The sequence below is a fragment of the Kogia breviceps genome, chromosome 9 (genome assembly GCF_026419965.1).
Source record: "Kogia breviceps isolate mKogBre1 chromosome 9, mKogBre1 haplotype 1, whole genome shotgun sequence".
Lineage (NCBI taxonomy): Eukaryota > Metazoa > Chordata > Mammalia > Artiodactyla > Physeteridae > Kogia > Kogia breviceps.
In genome coordinates, this window is record NC_081318.1 from 46749254 (window position 1) to 46768651 (window position 19398).

Here is a 19398-nt window from a genome sequence, read left to right on the forward strand (position 1 = left end):
AATGCGTGAAGCTGATTCAAGAACAAAGTTTACAACCTTTCTTTAAAAGAAATATTTTAAAAAATCCATTACTCAACAACATAAAATTCACTAAGTCTGATATCCAATGAAAAATTATGAGAGAGACAAAGAAGCAGGAGATAAAACAACCAATAAAAGACTAAAAATAGACAGAAATGATAGAAGTAGCATACAAAGACTTTAAAACAGCTATTAAAATATAAATATGATCTGAGATTTAAAGGAAAATGTGTATGAGAAATGGAAGGTATAAAAGAACCAAGAAGAACTTAAAGAGATAAAGAATAAAATATCTGATATAAAACTTTCATCAACAGGCAGTGGCAGTTAATTCCTTTTACCGTGCAGCTTTGCTTCACTCCATCTGGACTTTTCTGAAGCTGTGGGAGATGGTCAGGTCCAGATCTCGACCGGGCCAGGTGAGGTATGTGGACCTGAGGCGTCCACTGTAAGGATGGGGAGGGACTGAGGGAGTCCTCGGGCCAGGAGAACTGCAAAACCCCCTTTGAAAAAAATAAAAACAAAGACAATGCTGCCACATTAAAAATGCTGGGAGAGGAGATGTGGGGGGGGGGGGGGGCACAAAAAAAGAGAGAAAAAAAACTTTCATTGACAGTATTAACCATTAGTAGATTAGATTAGAGACTGCAGAAGAAAAGATAAGAAAACTTGAAGAAATATCAAGAGACATTCAAAATGAAGAGAGAAAAAAGTGGTGGGTGGGGAGGGAAAGAATAGATTCTCAGTGATCTGTGGGACAATATTAAGTGGTGTAATATATGTATAACTGGAGTCTCTGAACTTGGGAGTGATGGGGTAAAATATTTAAAGATGTAATGGCCAAAATTTTTCCTAATTTGATGAAAACTATAAACATACAGATCCAAGAAGCTTAGTAAGCCCCAATGGGATAAAAATAGGAAAAAACAAACAAACAAACAAACAAAAGAATAGATTCTCAGTGATCTGTGGGACAATATCAAGTGGTCTAATATACATATAACTGGAGTCTCTGAATTTGGGAGGGACGGGGTACAATGTAAAATATTTAAAGATGTAATGGCCAAAATTTTTCCTAATTTGATGAAAACTATAAATGTACAGATCCAAGAAGCTTAGTTAGCCCCAATGGGATAAAAATAGGAAAAAAACCCCCAAACAGAACAAAGTGCATTATAATAATATTGCTCAAAATCTGTGTTAAGGAGAAAACTCTTAAAAGCAGCCATAGGAGAAAACAGGACATATTACGTACAGGGGAAGAAATAATCAAACACAGACTCTTCTTCAGAAACTTTGCAAGTCTTGTGACAATGTCTTATGACAATAGAATGGTACTTTTAAAGTGCTGAAAGAAATGAAGCTCTCAACCAAAAATTATGTATCCAATAAAAATGTTTCAAAAATGAAAGTGAAGTAATGACTTTTTCAGACAAAACTTGAAAGAGCTCATTGTCATCTAACCTGCACCTACAACAAATGACAGCAATATCAATAAAGATGGGGTGGAGGATAGAAGTATCCTGCTGAAAGTGTTTTGCATTATATCTGAAATTATATTATTTGAAGGTAGACAGTGATATGTTTAAGATGCATATTGTAAATCCTATGGTAATCAACAAATAAACAAGAAGTATGGCTAATAAACCAATAATGGGTATAAGATGGAATATGAAAAATACTCAATTCTTCAAAAAAAGGCAAGAGCAAAAAACCAAAAAAGAACAGAACAAATAGAAATAGCAAGATGTTACATTTAAAACCCATCATATTGATAATTACATTAAATATAAAAGGTCTATACCAGCGTTTCTCAACCCCAATGCTACTGATATTTAGGGACAGATAATTCTTAGTTGTGGGGACTTGTACTTTGCACTGTAGGATGCAAAACAGCATCCTTGGCCTCTATGCGCTAGATGCCAGTAGAGGCCTCCCTCACCTCTGCCATTGTGACAACAAATATGTCTCCAGACATTGCCAAATGTCCCCTGGGGGCAAAACTGCTCCCGTTTAAGAGCCACTGATCTAAGAACTCCAATTAAAAGGCAAAGAGTGTCTGACTGAATGAAAAGCAAGATCCAATTATATTCTGTCCAAACAAAGACAATCTAATATAAAGATAAAGGCTAAAAGTAAAAGGACAGTTTCCTTGGTTGGCCTTAAATGCACAGTTAGGTCCCTTTGTGCCCCAAGAGTCTATGACCACTACTGCTCTATCTTGCAGTAACTGCACTGATTCCCCCCAGCCCTCTCCCACTATCCATTCACTCCTGGCAAACCACAAGCACAGGCATAACATTCAAAGACGTAAAAAAAGTATCCTTCCTTGCCCTGCATTCAGTCACCCAGTTCTCCTCCTTGGTGGCATCTACTATTACAGTTTCTTAGGTATCCTTCCACAGATAGTCCACGCATTTGCAAATGAGTACAGGCATATTTTTCCCCCCACAAATGATAACACATTTACACAATGTTTCTCACATGGCTCCCCCCACCCTTAGTATAGGTTGGAAATCTTTCATATCAGTACACAGAAATAGACCTTCCTCATTTTTTCAACAGCTGGATAGCATACCATTGTGCTGATGTGCTGTAATTTATTTGAACAGTTCTCTATTGATGGGCATACACTTCTAATCTTTGCTAGCACAAATAATGTAGCAATGGATAACCTTGTATGCATATCATTTCACACCCGTGTTGGTATATCTGTAGGATAAATTCCAGAAATGGAATCTTTAGGTCAAAGACTATGTATGTATTTCTTATTTGGAGAGATATTGCCAAGTTGTCCTCTACAGACTTTATAAAACTTTGATTTTTGCTAATCTGACAGGTGGAAATGCTACTTTGTATATGTATTCGATTTACAGTTAAGTGAGCTTGAATATTTTTTCACGTGCCTAAGTGGTACTGCATTTTTTTTTCCTTTATACTATCTCTTCATATTCTCTGAGATGGTCTTTTTTTTTCTTATAAAAGGTAGAGTCTGTGTTCCGGTAACAGACGGATGGTCATGTCCTGACCAATGACCTTGACGCCAGCATCAACACACCTGTCACCTGTCTGTGGATTTATTAACCCAGGTTTGGAATCTTGGCTTTGCTACTTGCTGCGTGATCTTGGGCGAGTTGCTTAACCTCTTTGAGCTTTAGCGTCTAAGTATATGGGCATAGGGACTGGCTTGTCAACATGGCGCAGAACCGTACCTTAAACCCAGGCAAGGAGTTGGCTTGGACTTGTGAGTCAACAAAGTACCGGACACGTTTCTTCGCGGGGAAAGCCTGCTTAGGTACAGAGGCCCGCACGTAGCAACCGAGACGGCGGAGTCCGGGAGAGGCGCCGGAAAAAGCCGGGCCTGACTCCTTAAAGCCCGAGTTCTCCCTTTCCAGAAAGCCGCAACCCCGCTGTGACCAAGAAACAAAAATCGCGCAAAGAGCTAACCACGTTCCACGGGGAGATTTGTCTTCTCAGCCGCCCTTTCCGCTCCCAGGCGTTCCCCCGAACCAGGCAGCGCGCAGGTGCTGCGCGGCGCAGCGCGGCTCGGGTCTGGCGTGGGGCGGAGGCGGGGGCGGGCCCCGCGGTCACGTGAGACCGGCCAGCTGTTAGCTGGGGGCGGCGGGCCAGAGCGCCGGGAGTCTGGGGAGGGGAAGCGCCCGACGGCCGCCTCCGCCACTGCAACTGCGGCCCTCGATGTCGCCACAGTGATCGCAGCCGCGGCACCACCCGCACCCTCGCCGGACGCATTATCAGCACCGCAGAGCCGAGCCCGCAGCCCCGCAGGTGAGCTGTGGCAGGCACCCCTGGGAGCGCAGGGAATCTGCAGCTGCTTCACCCGGCAGGTTCACCCGGATCCGCCATCGCCGTCCCCTGTGCCTCGTCGCCTCCGGCTGTCCCTCCAAACCTGCGGGTGGGAATCCCGCGGATGCTGGCTTGGGCTGCCTGGGGTCTCTAGGGGATCAGGAGAGAGGGGGCCTCAGCCCGGGGTTGGGGTGGGGGACTCCGGCTACAGGCTGCGGGGGCGCAGGAGAGGGCTGCCCCACCCCAGGTCGCGGGCGCCGCAGCCTGGTTGGAACCTGTCCCCGCTCTCCACCCCCCAACCCCATCCTTCCCACCACCTCTTCTGAACTCTCCTCACTCCCCCAGGCCGCTTCTCCTGTGTTTCCATTGCTTGGTATCCCAGTTCCTGGCCTGCTGGGGTGTATGCCCAGTGCGGCCCCCGCCCTCCCCCCCAGACCGCTCCGGGGGCTCCCGGCTCGTACGGGCACACAGCTGGTTGCGAAGCGGGCCGGGCACCTTCCCAGTCGCACCTGCCGCGCGGGCGGGCTCGCGGGAACATGGCTGCCTGGAGGGCCCGCTGCTCTTGGCCTGGCTCTGCCCCCGCGTACGCCGGTTCTGCGGTTGCGGTTGCCGAGTCGCGTCCGGAGGACTACCCTCCCCCTAAGGGCAAACGCGTCGGCTCATGCTGTTGTCTGCGAGGGCCGAAGGACTTGACATAACACCGCCCGCCTCCTCAAGCCACACCCGGGGCGGATCTTGGGGATGGGGGGTGTTGGGGCAAGTTAAGGCGGTGGCGCCGGGGCACTTATTGGTAAAAGGCACTCGTATTTCTGAGATGATTATCCACTTCAGTTTGCCTTTGCGCCCTCGGTTCGCTTGTCTGTCTGGGCGCGGATTATTGGGCGACATTAGTCGTGAGGTCTGAGACGAGTGTGATCTGCAAAGCAGGAGGGACACTTGAACTTCAGAGAATTGACGAGAACTGAGATTTAGGGGTTAAAAATGTCCATTCAACTCAAATGCAGAAGCAGTCATTTGCTGTGGCCGCAAACTGTCTTGGTAGTGTTCTGTTAAATAATACGGTCTTTCTGGATTTGCTGTTTAATTCTGGCTTGCAAGTGTCTTGGATTATGCTTGTAGTCCAGCTTCCCGATGTGTGTGTGTGTGTGTGTGTGTGTGTGTGTGTGTGTGTGTGCCTACTGTGCTCCAAGCCTGACTAGAAGATGCATCAGTTCCAGAGGAAACCTATGTTAATTCAAAATGGCAGCATGAAAAATCAGGCCAGGCGGAAGCAAAACAGACCAGAGCTAACATCAGCTGCCCCCTGACTAAAGCATTGATGGGGGAATCTACGGGAGGGAAGGCCCTCCTGGGTATCGCTGCAGCCGGCCCTAAGGGATAAGAAGTGATTCTTGCAGCAGGCTAGATTTTAGGGTGCTGCAAGGTCCTGGAGAGGTTATGTGGGAAGTTTGGGGAGTTGTAATTATCTTCAGGTGCAAAGACCTGATTAAAACTCTATGTGATTTTGATCTGATTTTCTACAGGCTCCGCTAAAGTTGATGTATCTGGCTGCCAATATCTGTTTGATAACTTCTGTGCTGTTTTATACCTACAAGTGGCTCTTAAAAGAGATGAGTGTCTGGTATAAACATCATGCAAGAACAGCACATATAACAAATACCAGGTTCTTAGAGCAAGTTTCATTGGAAGAATTGATTTAACACCACGAGCAAGCACTCAGGCACCAGAGGATGGTAAATTCTTGAAAGGTGACTCATTTTAGGATTTTTTTTTAACAGCCTTTTTTTCCCCATTTCACTGTTGTGGTGCCAGCCATCTTCTCTTTTAGCAAGGAGGAGATGCATGAGGAGGCACATGTTTCAGGGATAATGGGATGGAGGGAGATTAGTGCAAAGGTCAGGAATGGTGAGCTGGAAGCAGCCTGAGAAAGCACTGTGCTGTCAACCCCAGCGCAGCTTGGGAGGCTGAATCCAGCGGGGTGAATGGACTGCACCCAAGGTCATATAGCTGGTTGGCAGCTGGCAGTGAGAACTAATATCCAGGTGTCATAACTCCCCATTTTAGGGTTCCACATGCCACCTATCAAAGCCTGGGGGAAAAGAGCAAACCTATCATTATTAGCATGGCAAACACTTCATGAAACCAAACTTTAACATGATTTAAAAATCTGTACTATTTAAAGTAAGTGCTCACACTTTAGTTTCCTAACTTAAGCCCATTTAACTTCTTAAGCTGTGTCCACCTCATGTTCCCATTTTCCAGGGACTAGACTGCTTCTATATTTAAGCACCAAAACCATAATTTTATGGTTTTTACATTTTATAATATGTCAGAATCTTTGAGGCGAGAAGTGCATTCTTTGATTAAAAAATTACTTGCTTGCATTGCTTGTCTGGTTTTGTAAAGAAACCAAGGTGGGACATATAAAAGCTTTTGAATATATCTAACTTTAAGTAATAGTAAATAACAAACCTATTTTAAAATAACTTTGAAGCAGCACTGAAGACAGAGTCTTTTTCTAGAATTTGAATTTTGAGTTCTCTGAGTCATATTACCAGTGTCCCTAGTTCTACTAAAGCAGAACTAGAGATTGTGTGTGGGTTAGGAGAAGGTGGGTGCGCTACAAGGAACTGAGAGAATAATTGATGATGGTGAAGCAGATAGGAACTAGGTATGGATTGACAGATAATGTTGAAATGAAGACAGATGCTGATGCCACATGTGCCATTAAAACAATAACTTGCATTAGAGCATGAATGTGAAGGTTCATTCATTGAAATTCTCCCAATATGTCAAAGATATTTAAAATCACAAGTTTAAAAAGAAAGTAAACACGTGCAATTGGTGTTTGTTGGAAAACAATAAAAAATCCAGGTAAACCAAGGTTATTTTTTAAAAGCCACCCATGATACTTTTATTCAGCAATAATCATTCATTCTGAAAGTTTGGGTATTTTCATTGGAGTGAGAGCCTAGGTTTGTGCTGTCTAATTCAGTAGCCACTAGCCACCGGCCACATGTAGCTGTTGAGCACTTGAAATATGGAGAGTCTGAATCGTGATGTGTTGTGAATGAATGTAAAATATACATCAGATTTCAAACATTTATAGGAAAAGGAATTTAAAACACTTCACTAGTAATTTTATTTATTTATTGTTATTAAAGTATAGTTGATTTATAGTATTATGTTAGTGTCAGGTATACAACATAGTGATTCAAAATATTATAGATTATACTTCATTTAAGTTATTATAAAATAATGGCCATGTTCCCTGTGTTGTACAATAATATCCTTGCAGGTTATTTTTTAATACATAGTAGTTTGTACCTCTTAATCCCCATACCCTTATCTGGTTCTTCCTTCCTTCACTCTCCCCACTGATAACCACTAGTTTGTTCTCTGTATCTGTGAGTCTCTTTCTGTTTTGTTATACTCATTTGTTTGTTTTATTTTTTAGATTCTCATGTAAGTGATAACATACAGTATCTGTCTTTCTCTGTCTAATTTATTTCACTAAGCATAATACCCTCTAGGTTCATCCATATTGTTGCAAATGGCAGGATTTCAATGAACAGATACAGTTCATTAATGATTTTTATGTTGATTATGCAGGCATACCTTGGAGATAATGCGAGTTGGGTTCCAGACCACTGCAATAAAGCAGATATCAAAATACAGCAAGACACATGAATTATTTGGTTTCCCAGGGCATATAAAACTTAGGTTTATAGTGTAGTTTGTTAAGTGTGCAATAGCATTATGTCTAAAAAAATGTATATACCTTAATTTTAAAATACTTTATTGCTAAAAAATGCTAACTATTGTGTGAGCCTTCACACGACAGAGTGAGTTCTCTTTTCTCTATGCTAACATCAAAGAACACTGATAACAGATCACCATGACAAATATAACAATAATGAAAAACCTTGAAATATTGTGAGAATTACCAAAATGTGACACAGACAGGAAATGAGCAAATGCTATTGGGAAAATGGCGCCCATAGTCTTGCTTCACTCAGGGTTGCCACAAATCTTCAATTTGTAAAAAATGCAATTATCTGTGAAGCGCAATAAAGCAAAGCACAATTAAACGAGGTATGCCTGTATTTTGAATTAATATTTTGGATATATTGGATTTAAACAAAATATGTTATTAAAAGTAATTTCACCAGTTTCCCTTTACTTTTTTAGATGTGGGTCCTGGAAAACATAAAATTACATATGTGATTCACATCTGTCTTCCATTATATTTCTATTGGGCTGCATCGGTCTAGGTCATTAGCAGAAAGTGGAGGTTGGTTGAGGTGTGTGATAACTGTTCATAGAAATGGATGCGGGAGGTGAGATAAGTTTGAATAGACACTGGAGGGGAGGAGATGGGGTGAGTGGAGAATGACTGATGTGATGTACATGTCAATCACACCCACCTGTCCTCTCTCCCCCAGAAACTCCCAGCATCCTCAGGGCCTCCGCCCAGTCTGGGATAGCAATGAACTGAACTGGGTGGGTGACTGAAAGGGGAGGAAGTTGGGGGCCTCCCAGCTTGAGCCTAATTGGAAGCAGAGTGAGGGAGCTTGAGATGGTTAATGTTCCCTCCTCTTCTTTTTTTTTTTTTTTTTTTTTGTGGTACGCGGGCCTCTCACCGCTGTGGCCTCTCCCGCTGCAGAGCACAGGCTCCGGATGCGCAGCCTCAGCGGCCATGACCCACGGGCCCAGCCGCCCCGCGGCATGCGGGATCCTTCGGACCGGGGCACGAATCAGTGTCCCCTGCATCGGCAGGCGGACTCTCAACCACTGCGCCACCAGGGAAGCCCCTCGCCTTCTCTTCTTAATAGTTATATATTTAACCTAAATCTCCCAGTGCTTAATCTACTACCCTAAAGTGAGCTAGGTGTTCTTGAAGGATCCCATAAGCATTTCTGATCATTGTTTTAAGTTGTATTATTGCCCTCCTCTCTTGGTTGTATACATGAGTGCCTCTTCTTCTAGTTGATGTAGACCTTGAGAAGATCTTTTTAGCTCCATTTTCCCTTAGGTTGCACATGGTGCTTATAGGTGGTTAGGGGCTCAGATTACATATTGGTAATTTATATGAGTTTTTTTAAAACATCTTTATTGGAGTGATACTGTTTTACAATGGTGTGTCAGTTTCTGCTTTACAACAAAGTGAATCAGTTATACATATACATATGTTCCCATATCTCTTCCCTCTTGTGTCTCCCTCCCTCCCACCCTCCTTATCCCACCCCTCTAGGTGGTCACAAAGCACTGAGCTGATCTCCCTGTGCCATGCAATTGCTTCCCACTAGCTATCCACCCTACGTTTGGTAGTGTATATATGTCCATGCCACTCTCTCACTTCGTCACAGCTTACCCTTCCCCCTCCCCATATCCTCAAGTCCATGCTCTAGTAGGTCTGTGTTTTATTCCTGTCCTACCCCTAGTGTCTTCATGACATTTTTTTTCTTAGATTCCATATATATGTGTTAGCGTATAGTATTTGTTTTTCTCCTTCTGACTTACTTCACTCTGTATGACAGACTCCAGGTCTATCCACGTCACTACAAATAACTCAGTTTCATTTCTTTTTATGGCTGAATAATATTCCATTTGTATATATGTGCCACTTATCCATTCAGCTGTTGATGGACACTTAGGTTGCTTCCATGTCCTGGCTATTGTAAATAGAGCTGCAATGAACATTTTGGTACATGACTCTTTTTGAATGATGGTTTTCTCCGGGTATATGCCCAGTAGTGGGATTGGTGGGTCATATGGTAGTTCTATTTGTAGTTTTTTAAGGAACCTCCATACTGTTCTCCATAGTGGCTGTATCAATTTACATTCCCACCAACAGTGCAAGAAGGTTCCCTTTTCTCCACACCCTCTCTAGCATTTATTGTTTCTAGATTTTTTGATGATGGCCATTCTGACCAGTGTGAGATGATATCTCATTGTAGTTTTGATTTGCATTTCTCTAATGATTAACAATGTTGAGCATTCTTTCATGTGTTTGTTGGCAATCTGTATATCTTCTTTGGAGAAATGTCTATTTAGGTCTTCTGCCCATTTTTGGATTGGGTTGTTTGTTTTTTTGTTATCGAGCTGCATGAGTTGCTTATAAATTTTGGAGATTAATCCTTTGTCAGTTGCTTCATTTGCAACTATTTTCTCCCATTCTGAGGGTTGTCTTTTGGTCTTGTTTATGGTATCCTTTGCTGTGCAAAAGCTTTTAAGTTTCATTAGGTCACATTTGTTTATTTTTGTTTTTATTTCCATTTCTCTAGGAGGTGGGTCAAAAAGGATCTTGCTGTGATTTATGTCATAGAGTGTTCTGCCTATGTTTTCCTCTAAGAGTTTGATAGTGTGTGGCCTTACATGTAGGTCTTTAACCCACTTTGAGTTTATTTTTGTGTATGGTGTTAGGGAGTGTTCTAATTTCATACTTTTACATGTACCTGTCCAGTTTTCCCAGCACCACTTATTGAAGAGGCTATCTTTTCTCCACTGTGTATTCTTGCCTCCTTTATCAAAGATAAGGTGACCATATGTGTGTGGGTTTATCTCTGGGCTTTCTATCCTGTTCCATTGATCTTCATATGACTTCTTAAAAGTCCTAGTTAAAATGATGTAGTGATCAAAGGCTCTTCTGAATATCTTTTTCTCCTCTCAAAATGAAACCTTAGTGTATTTTAAAATTGCACTTAGCAGTGCCTAGCGACCTGAAAGAATTAAATGAAATGTCTTAAAATGTCCTTTCTTGAGCACGGAAGTAATCAGATTTTTAAAAATCTGATTTGTTATAAAGAAATTTTGAATGATATAAGTAGATGAAATGTGAAGTTTCTATCGCTATAGCCCACATTTATTTCCACTTCCAACTCTCAGTTAGACATTAATCCTTCCAGGTCCTTTTTTTTCCTTCCTCCGTTCCTTCCTCCCTCCCTTCCTTCCTTCCTTCCCTCCCTCCTATCCATCTATAGTATATACTTATAAATATTTGCATAAGTGGGGATATTCACACCCACATATATATGTATTTACATACACACACTAATATGTTCATATATATGTATATAGGTTCCTTTTTGATAATAAAATGGGATACATTTCCTAATGGTAAAAACACAGCAAATGAGTCTAGCATTAATGGGCATTTACAAAGTAGTTTTTAAGTCCATTTTGCTAGACGTCAAGTAACCCTATGGTTTCATACTAGCAAGATTTAAATTTCTTCCGTAGGAGATGAATGTTTAGCTGATTTTCTTTAGAGGGACAGAGTGTAAACCACTGTTTTAAGAGTGATTGGGAAGATTTTTTTAAATCCCAGTTTACAGCATTAACAGATATGTATCAAATCATATTACTGGGAAAAGATGAGAATAGACAATCCCTTATTTATATGGGAGAGGAAAACAGATGGTGGGAACAAGAAAGTCATCATTCAAAGCAGCCTTGCCAAATAGTGGACACAATGGCAGCAATGTCAGAAATGAGAACACAAGGAAATGAAAGAACCCTAGATGTGGCTTGTTCAGTAGCTCCCAGGTCTTCCCCACAGGGAATGCTTTTGGCAGCTAACCACATACCTGCCTATTTCAAACACATTCTTCTTCCTTTATCTCCATAATCATTACATTCCCAGAACCCTAATCTTTAAGAACAAACCTTTCTTGAATGTTTCTCTATTCCAGATACTCTGCATCTATGACCACATTTAATCCCCATAACAGTACATAGTAGACATCATGGCCATGTTTTATAGATGAAGAACTTAGTAGTTGGAGGAGCTACACCCGGAATCTGGGTCTATCTGACTCTTTCTTAAAAAGCCATAATGTAGGGCTTCCCTGGTGGTGCGGTGGTTGAGAGTCCGCCTGCCGATGCAGGGGACACGGGTTCGTGCCCCGGTCCGGGAAGATCCCACATGCCGCGGAGCGGCTGGGCCCATGAGCCATGGCCGCTGAGCCTGCGCGTCCGGAGCCTGTGCTCCGCAACGGGAGAGGCCACAACAGTGAGAGGCCCGTGTACCGCAAAAAAAAAAAAAAAAAAGCCATAATGTAATCTCTTGGATAGATTATTCTGACTGCACAGGTCTAATGTATACTATTAATGTGATGTAAGTCATTTTCTTTCCTTCTTTATATTACTGTAAAAGATGGAAAACTGTCTTTCAACCTGCCGTGTATTGGAAAACACTTCCTTATAGTGAACTTGATCTGACTATATTTTTCTAATTTGGCTAGCTTGAATGAAAAATGAATCCCACTTGTACTCTTTATCTACTCCTTCCTACATTAAAAAAAACAGTTGTATCTATGAGAAATGGATGCCATTCAACTAATCCCTTCTCTTCCCCTCACTCTAAAATTCCTAAGAGTTCCGCAAAAGTGATACTCACGCAGCCTGAGTTTTCTTTTACGTGGTACCATATTTTAAATGCACCAGAGTGATGAACAGATCACTGGGTGTAGTGGAGTTTTTGAAGGGGGGCCTTGAATTCACATGTGTCCCAACATTGAATGGACACAGAATAAATAATGAGTCATATATATCTTCAGCATTATTTTTCAGATGTGTAAGGATTCTATTACCAGTTAGTACATACAAATGCATTGAAAGTGTTACTAAATTCATGACATATATTCATTGCATATTTTTCCCAACCAACTACAATCACTCTTATGTGGGGTGTCTATGAAAATTTTTTTTTTCTTTCTTTTTTTTTTTTTTTTGTGGTACGCGGGCCTCTCACTGTTGTGGCCTCTCCCGTTGCGGAGCACAGGCTCCGGATGCGCAGGCTCAGTGGCCATGGCTCACGGGCCCAGCCGCTCCGTGGCATGTGGGATCTTCCCAGACCGGGGCACGAACCTGTGTCCCCTGCATCGGCAGGCGGACTCTCAACCACTGTGCCACCAGGGAAGCCCTATGTAAATTTTTTGATGTTAAATAGTTGGGAAACATGTTAGAATATTTCTCATTATAGAGAAATTCTGGAGTGATTTGAAGAATACTTTTGTTAAGTGACCAGTTACCCTCTAATTTATCCTATGAAGCAATGTAGATTTTGAAGCACAACATTCCACTTGACTATAGAAAAGTCTATGTTTCCTTAGTTATTAAAGCTGTCACGTGAATCATTCATTAAGTTGGACATTTTGCTTTATTCATATTTCTCATTGTCACCATATCTTGAAAATGAGGCAGAATCAGATGTGGCCAAAAGATAAAATGAATTCATTTGCCATGACTGAGCTGTGGGGTTCTCCTTAATCCCTGAGTCTCTGCCTTATTGAAAGGCCATATTTATTAGTGGCAATATATTGAGAAAATAGATTATTTCTATTGCAACTCTTCCTTTTCTTCTTTTTTTAAAGTATTTTCATTACAGATTCTGTATTTTCATGTGGGAAGTTTGAAAGTGCCTGAGTATATATAGGTTAAGAAATTGCCTGTGTTTCTGCAACCCAGCAATACTATTACTCTTAAAACTTTTGTTGCATTTCCTTATGATCTTTTTGTATAATCTATGTATATAATATACATAATTTGAATGATACCATATATAATTTGGGTGATCTCTTTATTTCACCAGCTTGTTCTTGTGTATTGATATATTTCCCAACTTTCCATGATATGTATAGATAGCAAATTAAATATCATACATTTGTTTTGTTTTGTTTCTGTTTGTTTTTGTTCTAGAAATACATACATTTCAGTATGTATTTCTAAAAATATAGGCTCCTTTTTTCAGACATAAATAAAATATCATTTTATCTAAGAAATTAACAATAATTCCTTAGTATCATCAAATATTCAATGTGTTCATATTTTCCCAACTGTCTTTTGTTTTAAATTTACTTTTTGGCCGCGCTGCGTGGCCTTCAGTATCTCAGTTCCCCAGCTAGGTATTGCACGTGGGCCACAGCAGTGAAAACCTGGAATCCTAACCACTAGGCCACCAGGGAACTCCAAATATTAGGAATATTATAGTTTTTTTTTTTTTTTTTTTTTTTTGGCCATGCAGCATGGCTCACGGGATTGAACCCAGGGCCTTAGCAGCAAAAGTGCTGAGTCGTCACCACTGAACTGCCAGGGAATTCCCCTCAACTGTCATTAAAATTTTTGTACAGTTTGTTTAAATCAGGATCTAAATAAGTTCCACTCATTGCAGTTGGTTGATACATCTCTTAAGTAACTTTGTCTCTTCATCTTTTTTTTCTTGCAGTTTTTGTTGAAGAAATCAAATTTGCCCTATAGAGTTTCTCATAGTCTGGATTTTGCTGATTTCATCCCCATGGTGTCATTTGAATTCTCTGTAAACTGGTGGTTCAATGTAGAGGCTCCATCATTCCAGTCTGATCGTTTAAGCACATTTTAGTTGCACATTGGAACGTGAGTGTGTCTGATGAGCCAGGGGCAAACCGTTGGTGAGATGGTGAAGGAGCATAGTAGGGATTGGTGCAAAAGTGGCACACCCATCCCCAGTGAGTAGTAGGCGGGAGGAAAAGGAACATTTATTGAGCATCCCACTGTATACAGCCACAGGACTGGGTACTTTCCATACGATCTCAGATAAACACGTGTGTGCTGTGTTGTGTATGGAGGATCAGTCCCATTTTCACATGCGGGAACTCTGGCTCAGAGAGAGTTCATAACCTGCCTGTTTCCCACGGTTAGTGGGTGGAGTCAGGATATGAACAAGAGTCTGTTTGTCTCTAAAGTATGTCCTTCTCTTGCCCCTGTACACATGCGGCTACAGGGCCAACCAGGCATTGTAAATGAGCACAATTGACCTGACACTGAAAAAAGAAAGAACAAAAAAAAGCAATAGCCCAAGGGTGATGATAGGCAGGCTTCCAGTGGCCTCAGTGTTGGGAAGTGGAGAGGACTATGGCAGGAGCCCCCCTCAGCTCCAATCCTGCTGTCATGCAGGAATGTGGATCCAGTGTTGCTAGGTCTTTGAGTTTTCAAGAGACGCTAAGCATCTGAATTTCTGTGGAAAATCTCTAGATTTAAAAATGTTAGCTGCTAATTCTGATTAAAAAAAAAAAAAACCCACACTGTTTAGGCTAGTGCTCTGGACCAAACCAAAGGAATGTGCAGCCTGCCACCCCTGTACCTCCCCATGCTGCTAGGAAGTATGTCTGCAGAAGAGTGGCATTGAAGACTGCCTGAGTCAATTGTCAGAGGTAGGTGTTGCCCTTGGCCTTAGAGAAAGGGAATAGTAAGCAGCTCTTAAAAGACATCAGGTGACAGTGGAGCACATCTTCAAAAGGTGAGAGCGCCTTTAGATACTGTAAAGAAAAAGCCAAGTTTCTGAAGTCTCATCTGTTCAGATCAGACCTTGACAGAGGAACAGCCTTCATCATATAACTTTCTTCACCCTCACTGTGATGCGTCCTTACTGTGTCCCAGACAGCATTCTGAGCACTTTATGTTTCAGCTCATTTGAACCTCACCACAACCCTGTCGTTATCCCTGTTACAGAACGGTAACACGGGGCTGAGGTTCGAACCCAGGTTACCTCCAAAACCTGCTTCCTTACTTAATACCCTATGTGGTCGTTCTTCCATTAGGTAGTTCCTCATTCAAGGCATAGAATGTTAGAAGCTGGAAATCACTGGCTGTGGAGTGCTAAAGCTTTATGCTGTACTATATTGAGCTTTCAGTGAAACAGAAGAATCTTTCTTTTTTTCAGGCAGAGCTTGATGAGTCTGAGCTAATTTACTTACCTTTCATCAGCTGGCGTTTACATCTCAATTCAGGTAGATAATTCCTTTCCCAAATACCTACTTATTCTTTACTATCTCAATAGCAGATATAGGACAGGAAAATAAATTTATAAGTGAGTATCATTTGTCCTGTTTTCAGTTCAGTGGGAATGCCAACAATGAAAAAAATGACTTAATCGATAAGTAATATAACATAATATAATATAATAAAATACATTCTTCTTTGCTTTTCTGGAAGGAGGTAATTCATAGACGTTGTCTTTAAACTTACCCAATCTTCTCAGTAAAGCTGGGAGCTTGGAGAGTAAGGACATTTGGGTTTCATTTCTTTGTGCAAGTAAAGGTACTTTGTCACAGTTATTTGCAAGAGAGTTAATAAGCCTATAGCTTATATAGACAGTCATTTTCTTCCTCTCAGGCAACTCAAGCCTTCCTTATTACTGGGTATGGTGACTAATGAGGGCCTCTGCAGCTTCACTGAGATAAAAGGGCAGGGCAGTTTGGCATTCAGGCAAAGAAAACCCCTACTTGGCTTGGAGCATTCATGCCCTTCAATAACTACTCACTGAACTTGAGGACAAAGACCTTCTTTCCCATGCAGCTTCCTCGCTCCTTGTCTAGACATTCTGTAAGCAGTCTCCTAGTTACAGGGGTGCAGTGCTCCAGCCCCTCAAGCCTGTACCCAGCCTCCTGTCACCAGTCGGAGGGCGGATGTTGGGAGATGCAGCTCCTGTGCTGTGAGCTCCAGGCACTCTGGAGTTATAATTCCCAAGAGGAAGTCATGAATCCTGAAAGGACTTTGATAAGGACAATGATGGTTAGAAATTGAGCTTAGGGGTACTTTACCACAGCTGATAGCATGATATCTAAAGCTGTCCAGTCCAGTATTGTAGCCTTGAGCCACATGTGGCTATTTGATTTTTAAAAAAATTTTAATTGTGGTAAAAATACACATAACGTAAGATTTACTGTCTTAACCATTTTTAAGTGTACAGTTTAGTTGTGTTAAGAATATTCATGTTGTTGTGCAACCCATCCCCAGAAATTTTTCATTCTGCAAAACTGACATTGTGTACCCATTAAACAGCTAACTCTCTGTCCTCCTCCCCACTCCCACCCCTGCCTGGTCCAGCCCCTGGTAACCACCATTCTACTTTCTGTCTCTATGAATTTGACTACTCTAGGGACCTCATATAAGTGAAATTACACAGTATTTGCGTTTTGGGGACTGGCTTATTCTACTTAGCATAGAGTACAAATAAATGTACTTTGAAATATTCTTAACAAATACTTCCTAGGAAATACCTGTAAGTTTAATTGTCTATGGGGGTTAAATTGGAGTGTTTCATTAATTGGAACTATTAATTTATTGCTAACCTGGCAAGAATCCTAATTGGTATTTACCGCAATGAAGCCTATTCAGTAGACTTGCTCTTTAAACCTGTTGCTTTTAAAGATTTTTACTTGAAAGCCATAGTAAGAGAGAAATGTTATATTGCAACCCAGTACATACATATACTTATATGTGTATATCTGAACTTAAAAGTTTCTTGTACCAGCGCTTACTCTTACTATGTGAGATGCACATGTTCTTTTCTTAAAAATGCTGATCTTGTCCACTATATTGATTTCATAACCCACAAAAGGGCCAAAACATGCAGTTTGGAAAACCCTGCTTTAGACATTCCTGGGTTCAGTTTTAGGCCTGTAGTATAACCCTGTACCCACATCCCCACCTCTGGATCCCCATGGCCCAGAAGACAGCTTCAGAATTATGCCTCAGAGCAAGCAAGTTAAGAAAAAAGCCATCAATCATGGCTTTATTTCCAAGTAAGCTTTGTTCACTGATTTTAATGCTGGTTTAAGTAGAGTGTAGTTAGAGAAAATTCATTATTGAATGGTTATACTGTTTTCCAAAGCTGAATATAAATGATAAAAAAACCCTATACAATAAATTTCTGCATTAGCATGTGTGATTGGGAGTTAATTAAATTTTAGTTTATTTTTCTTTGTGGAAGAGATTATGACATTTCATAATGCTGTATAAGATTATAAAGGAAAAGGGAGAAAAATGGTAAAGTCGGTTTTTTGTGTCATACATGAACAACAGTTTATAAAAATCCTGTAAACAGATTTCAAAATGCATGTTTTATACAGTATATAAATAAGTTAACTTTTCAGATTTTTAAATCTGGTATGTTAGCCAGTATTTTGACAAATAATGGGAACAAAATTGAGATTCCTGGAATTAGTTTCAAAAGAATTTCATCTCAGGGTGAGCAGAAAATTGGCTTTCTGATGGGCCAGTTTTTCTTGTCCTGTTTAAGGAGGCGACTGCAGGAGGCCTGCCTGCTATTTGTGTAAATAATAGTAATGAAAATTTGTGTACTCCCTGAGTAACTCTGAATTGGGCAGGCTGTAAAGAAAAAAAAAAGGAAAACAAAGTACTAGAGAATAACTATAATAATGCTGAATAAAAACTTGTCCTAACTATAACTCAAATAAGAATTTTCCAGTTTTGAAATTTTAGATGTTGGGACATAGAAATAGAGCCAAATTTCTTCTTTAAAATAAAATTCCTAAATTGGTAATATCCCCTGGGTTTATTTTTTTTAAAATCTTTTGTGTGTGATTATATAAGTATAAATACTTGTAGGAAAACTGAAAACAAGTGAAAATATAAAAAAACAGAAAGAATTTAGTGGTCAGCCTACCACTTCTGGTCTTTTTCTATGCATATTTTCATGTAGTTAAGATAATTTTTTTAAAATAAATTTATTTATTTTATTTATTTATTTTTGGCTGCATTGGGTCTTTGTTGCTACTCGCGGGCTCTCTCTAGTTACGGTGAGCAGGGGCCACTCTTCGTCGTGGTGGGCAGGCCTCTCACTGCCGTGGCCTCTCCCGCTGTGGAGCACAGGCTCTAGGCACGCGGGCTCCAGTAATTGCAGCATGTGGGCTCAGTAGTTACGGCTCACGGGCTCCAGAACACAGGCTCAGCCGTCGTGGTGCACGGGCCCAGCTGCTCCGTGGCATGTGGGATCTTCCTGGACCAGGGCTTGTACCCATGTCCCCTGCATCGGCAGGCGGGCCCTCAACCACTGTGCCACCAGGGAAGCCCTAAGGTAATTTATTTTGGACACCCCCCACCCACCTCCCCAAACCATTTCTCCATGCAATTAAAAACTCTTCACAAACATTTTAATGGTTTTATAGTATTCTACCATATAGATGTAGCATAAATTTTTAGCCACTTCTCTGATGCTGGACAGTTAAGTTTCCATCAGTTTTTCACCTGTATAAATACTGCTGTAATGCACACTTCTGTGCATGAATCTTTTCCATATTTCTGATCATATCCTTAGAGTAGATACACAGAAATGAAATTCCCTTCCATCTACTGCTCTGTCTCCTCCCTATCACAGCCAACTTCTTTGAAAAGCTATCTGTGTGCACTGGCTCCATGTCCTTCCTAAAACCTGGCTTAAAAGCCTTCGGTGGCTTTAGTGTTTATTATGGGACAGACACTAAAGTCCCTGCCGTTACCTTCAACACCCAACATGAACTAGCCTCTCTCCCTGCGTCTCCAGCCTCTTCCCAGTTGCCTCTGGCTCAGCCACACTGGCTATTTGATGTAATGGCTCCTTCCCCTTTCTCCAGCCACAGGGCCTTCAACCCTGCATAGCCTCCCTCTGGAATAGTCTCACTCCCCCACCCATCTGTCCTTTGTGGACTATGAGGTGAGATATGTACTTAGAGGAAGTGGTTGGAAGTTTGAAGAGAAGTGAAGGTCTCAAAAGTTCACTCAGGAGTTAAAGAGAGGAATTGACCAGACAAA

At 41.3% G+C, this 19398-nt stretch overlaps 2 protein-coding genes across 4 annotated transcripts in view; one reads left to right on the forward strand and one right to left on the reverse strand.

Annotated features, from left to right (window-relative positions):
• PLEKHA8 (pleckstrin homology domain containing A8) overlaps positions 1–3568 on the reverse strand; it is a 128026-nt gene extending 124458 nt beyond the window's left edge. Inside the window, exons 1-2 of one of the 3 annotated variants that reach the window (XM_067042407.1) lie at positions 3234–3568; positions 363–524 (exon numbers count right to left, since the gene is read on the reverse strand). The gene's annotated coding sequence lies outside the window, so the exon portion shown is untranslated. The remainder of the gene's footprint in view (positions 1–362; positions 525–3233) is intronic. The other 2 variants (XM_067042411.1, XM_067042408.1) reach the window with 2 other exon arrangements.
• The window catches only part of SCRN1 (secernin 1), a 59281-nt gene continuing 43405 nt past the window's right edge, over positions 3523–19398 (forward strand). The window contains exon 1 of the mRNA XM_059074357.2: positions 3523–3807. The gene's annotated coding sequence lies outside the window, so the exon portion shown is untranslated. The remainder of the gene's footprint in view (positions 3808–19398) is intronic.